Here is a 6,000-nt window from a genome sequence, read left to right as displayed (position 1 = left end):
CTTTAACCCTTTTGCTTGTTTATTCCAAATTAGTTACGGGCAATCGTTTTCCCGTCCCAAGCTTACACTCCACAAAAGACCATTCCTAACCTTACAACCCCGGGAAGGTGTCAAACGGCCGAGCGAACGGACACTCCCATGCTGTCGTGTGATTGACACTGATGGCTCCAGCGTTGATCCTCAAGGTCACAGGCCAGATTCGGCAACAAGCCTCGAGCCGAGTTTGAAGAGCTTCAACAGCTCTTCCCCAAAAACCAAACCCCAAAAGACACACACACCACGCCATTAACCCCCAAAAACCGGTTAATGTAAGCAAAAGCATAAATAAACTCGATGCTCTTAGGTCGTTTGTTTTAGAAGCGATGAGAGTTGGGCCTCGCGGGTCTCTTAGGATGCGTGAACATATGAAGCACTTTTCGCGCGCTTTCCAGTATGAGTGTTTTGAAGCGTCTTGTTAAGGACTTTGTTGTACCGTACCACTTGTTTAGGGAGTTTTTTTTCACAGGATTATAATAACTTTCGTATCCATACACCGACACCTGAAGACTTAAAAGCTTATCTGAAGTGCTCCGAGGGATTAGAACAAAAAGCCGCATTTGTTATATTGAACGCAGGCGAGGCATCAAACAGACGTCAAGCGTCTTCTGAACAAGGCACTAAAGAAATCTCCCCAAAAGAAGATTGTCCCCGAAGACAAACTTGTTTCCGATTCTGGAACTGTTCCCCTCCTATGCCCAAAAGTCCCACAGGTATTGATTGCATTTGTTGGGCGAAGGATATTATGTCGAAAACTGCTTCATTAGCCGCGGGGACAACTTTCCGATCCGTGCGACGATCGTAAACGCGTAAGTGATGCAAACCATTAACCGATTTATTTCGGTTCAATCCAATTAGATGAATTGCCTTCGATGGATCGAGAATGTCAACCTGGTGGGGGGAGAATGTTGATTGTACGTGAGAGCGGTGCAAATGTAGTCGGTTTTATGATGTGGAGGCTTTTGTGGAGAACGTTGTGGAGTGCATTACCACCCAAAAAAGGGATATTTAAACTGCGCTGCATAATCGGTTCTTATCATTTTTTTTAAATAAAATAACTCAATAATTTGCTAAAAAAGCTTAATAAAATGCAAATGCAGAGACATACCTTCAACTGAGCAATGCATAATTTTGAAAACTCTTCCTCAAGAAAACCATCCACAAGTACTGAACTGAGCTCCGAGATGACAGTAGGAAACACAACACCAACCACAAAGCTGTAGGCGCCTTAACGTGGCTCGTTACTTAAATCATTTCCCGTGTAGCATCGCACCGCGTAGCATCAGGAGAAAAAGCACATGAGAAAATAGCAGAAATGAAAGAAAGAAAAAAAAAATCACCCGCCACATACAAATCGCCCGCAGAAGGCTCAAGAAAGGCTTGCCAGACTACAAACACCCGAAAGATTCAACAAGCGAAACACTCACACTCAGCCAATCTCTTCATCATTTTTTATTTTATGTATCATTACTTTTTATCGTTATTTTCATTCCCTGGCTTCCTCTCCGTTTCCCCTGGTCCTCCACCAGCCGCTTTTATTGCCATCCCGCCAGCCACACATTCCCGGTTTCGCCTCCAATCACCTCCCGGACCGGTGCTGTTTGACGGTGCTTTTTTCCACTGTGAAATTGATTAGCATCCTATCCCCGCCGGACGCCACATACTCGCTCGCGTCCACTGACCGATCCGAACCGGTAACCGAACCGGGGCCCAGACCGGGAGGGGAGGAAAAGCATCTCCCCGCGCGCGCTTCCACACCGGCTCGGCTCATTAACTATTTTAATATTTTCGAAATAAAATTATCATATTTTGCTAATAAATTTCCTATCGCCATCGACCGTCGTGTCGTGTTCGCTGTCGTCGTCGTCGTCGTACGTGAAAACATTTCAAGCCTTAAGACGGGCCCCAAGTGGAACCACGGCAGAGAGTGGAAAAAGCAAAGCAGATAAGGCACAGACCGACGTAACAGGCATACGGTGTGCCATACGGTGTGTCGATGTCTGGATATGGAATAGGCAAAACCGTGCCCACCATATCCCCAAACGCACACACACACACACCGCTCTAGATCGTGCTGCTTAACATACTGATTCGTCTACTATTAAGTTGCCTTTTCTTATGCGTCTTTCGTTGTTAATTTGCTTCGTTCTGGAGAGCAATAGACAAGACTAGAATAGTTCTTTGCGCGCGAGAAACGTTTCTTTTTTTATTATTTTGTTTTTACTTTGCTCATGTTTTGCGTTTGATTGGACGGTGGAAGTCAGAAAAAAATGAACCGTAAAACAGTTTGTAGAAGACGTTTGACGAAAGACACTTGACTCAACATTGGCTTCTTTGCCTGATAGAACGCTGTTTTAAATTGTATAGCAACAGAACAAAAACAAAAAAACAATCAAATGTCATTATCTTACTCAAAGTGACAGCTTGATCAAGCCATTCCACCAATTCGTTAATTGTCCCATCTCCCAGCTCGTGCACAATCGATTATTGCCAAAACGTGCGCAATCCATCATCGTCATCATCAGCGAAACACTATCGTACGAAATAAAACCTCCAAAATCGTTTTGATTGACCGATAATGAAAGCGCCTACCTGCGAGCGCGTTGGCTTTTCTCATTTGCTCAGGCGGAAGAAAAAGCAATTAAAAGCACGCGCACAAACAAAGCCCGCTCCAGCTTTTAATGAGCACTGGAAATGAAATGTCAAACAGCATAAGGCCAAACTGGGCTGAACGTTTGATTTGTACACGATCAGGTGAAATGACAAAGGGTTGCTGCTATTGCTACTTTTTTCTCGTTTTCCATAGAAAATAATTATTTATTACCCTTACTCTAACACTCATTAACGAAAAGAACTGCGCGAAAATCAACGATTCGCGCACTTCATTAAACGAAATCACAAATCGCCCCCAAAACCACCCAGGGGCTCACAAATAGTTCACGATGGGCACACAAATCGCTGAACCTCCGGGACGAGCGCATTAATTAGCATTCACTCACTCACTCGCAGTTGTTTAAAAACACACACACACACAAACCCCGAGGTCACATCAAACCTTTTGCTGGGAAGAGGGAGGATGAATGGAGGGCAGCATCGTCCTATCAAACCAAAACAAAGTCAATCATAAAACCGTACAGAAGGGACGCAACGCGAACAAAAACTGCTCTATCCAAGCGCTGCTAGCGACTTTGCCTTTACTCCCATTTTTGTTTTGTTTTAGTTGCTGTTAGCTGCTTCCCTTTCCGTGGTTTGGATGATTGAAAGCTAAACATGTCATATTTTGATAATTAGTTTCTATTTTCAGCGTGTACCGAGTGAAGCGATGCGAAGCGACTGGTGCGATAGTGATTGGAAGGGACAACCACACAGCACTGCAAAAGAAATAGGTTCGAACTGGTTTTCTATGCTCCTTATCCCAACAGGGGCAAAAAGAGAGAGGGAGAGAGAGATAGAAAGAGAAAGGTTGTTTGTGGCGTTGGCAAGAGTTATCAGACAAGCTATTAAAACTGTTGTCTTAGTTTTTTGCTGCTCTTAATCATTAAACTTACTAGCAAAAGTCACTGAAAACCTAGTTCTTTTTCAAACTTGTTCCACCCGAACCGAAGAAACACGTTATCAGCAATAAACCTGCTCACTGATCGCCTGAAATTTGAGCTGTAGCAAATTTATGAAGCACACAAGGACTCACACCGGGCATCCAGGTCAATGCCACCCGATGGTGGCCGGATGTGTGCCGGAATTGGTCCCGACCCTCCCCCATTTGCACAAAACCGCTTGGTGGGTTTTCTTCTCTACCGAACCACTGTAACCTTCCACGGAATCTTCTTAAGGCGTTACGAAAAAAAAAAGATCCAAAAATAAAACCTGCACCCATCAGGGTCAAGATTCCATCTATGGACAGGGACCGGATTCAACTTCAAAAATTGATTTGTTTCTATTTTTATTATTTCCCGCTCCTACCCGCGTTTTTTTTTGTTTGATAAATCCAGCTAATCCACCGGCATGTGAGTTTGATTCGCACTTTGGAGCCTTTTGTCACACCCCTAACAGGAGATTACGCGTGCGTGTATCGTTCGGTTGCTTAGCGTTTTATTCTCTATATTTGGCGGCGCTGTGAATTGGCTTCACAAACAGTACATACTAAACAAAACTAAGAAACAAACACAGCACAAAAAAACACCAGTTGACCGATCGATGGCTCAGGAACCCGGGAATGATCGATTATCACCGATTCGATACGCACGCTCCGTACGAATGGGTGACTTTATTTATGGAAACTCGTTAATAGATACACACAAATGGCAGTAGGTGAGCAGAATTAGCCTCGCAAGCGTCGGACACAGCCAGACAGTTGCTAATCAGCCAGGGTTAGAAGATGAATACGAACTTGGTTGGTTTCGCGCCGGTTTAGCAACAAAAACAGCACTTCAGTCCACATGTCTTTGTTCGGGTCGGTTTCCCTTGTATTAGTCACCGGGGGGTTTTGTTTTTAATTAGCAAATGCGATTTAAGATGGAAATTCACAACACTTTGTTCCCGTACATTCCACATGCACATGTGTTTAATTGCTTTTGCACGTTTATTTCTAATCACTTTCACTGGATGATCACACACACGCTGGTAAACGGCTATCCAAGAGCACGGTATGAAGTTCCTACAAAGTTTCAATCGATTACCGTAGGAACTCTATACCTCGCTGATGGCAGTCACCTCTTATTAATGGTTGCAGACCGATCACACCGTCGAACACTTGTGGCTTTCCGCTGGCTTACGGACGCACCCGCTTACCTTCGGCTTTTCAGCTGGCTCAAAATTACTGAAGCTGAAAAATAAGCGATCATTAGTTTAAATTTTCCGAAACCTTACCAAAACCAAAACCAAAAAAAACACACGGCCCACAAAATCAGAACACATAAATCATTAGCTTCGCTGTGGGTGAGAGAGGTGGGCGGAAGAGGAGCGGTAGCTAACGTACGACGTACGCGCCCGGTGGAAAGCTACATCAACACGACGCTAAATTAATTATGCCAATTAACCGACACCTTTCCGAAAGTCGGGCACGCGAAGAGGAGGGCACAACGGGCCGCGCAGCGTAGTGCACGAAAGACATCAACCCGATCTTGGCGGCCGTAAGCGACGAACCGGACGGTTTTCTTGTGTATGCTTTTTTGGTTTTATTTCGATTTTTCTCGAACCTACCGGTCACCAAAAAAATACCCTGAAATGTGTTTTTGATCACCCGAAAATGACAGCTATGAAACGGTGTCTGTGAAAGAGAGAGAGAGAGAGAGAGAGAAATGCAGAGCGATTCCACCCGCCCTTATCTTATCCTGCCCGTTTAATACCGTGCCAGCTACAGCTTCTTGCCTTTTCGCGATCTTTTCCCATCCCTTTCCTCGATCTTAATTATCTCTTCTGCACCTACCCCTCATACACACACACACACACCCGCCTGTGTGGTAAAAACATTCAAAGAATCCGCCCGAGCGTACAACGTTCGAGATAAAAGAGAGCCGCCCGCTCGCTGGCCCCAGAAAGGAGCCACATTTTCGCGCTCTGCCTTCTACACCAACCACCACCAGACCAGGCGCACCACATTCCCTCCGGTCGTTCGTCTTCGGAACTCGCACCACATGAAATAGATGTTATTATTTGCGCGCGTTTCCTAAAGTCACACACAGGCACACATGTGCGCGCGCGCACACACACTTTTTCTTTCGCCGGCGGAATGCTGAAAACTTCCCGTCATTTACGAGCCACCGTTACCGCTGCCACCGCTATGGCCGAGAAGCCGGAGGACAAAATAGAACAGAACCGCCGGAACGGGGCGATTTTAATTCCTTTCCAATTGGAATGGCAGCCCGCGCGGCTCGGGCTTTTTGTCGACCGCCGCGGCACGAGCGTTCACTTGAGCGTGGGGCACGAGGGGCAATTAGCTCGGGACGATCTCGCGGGCGGCATCTT

The sequence above is a fragment of the Anopheles merus genome, chromosome 2L, assembly GCF_017562075.2.
Source record: "Anopheles merus strain MAF chromosome 2L, AmerM5.1, whole genome shotgun sequence".
Classification (NCBI taxonomy): Eukaryota; Metazoa; Arthropoda; class Insecta; order Diptera; family Culicidae; genus Anopheles; species Anopheles merus.
Note: the sequence above shows the minus strand (reverse complement) of the source record.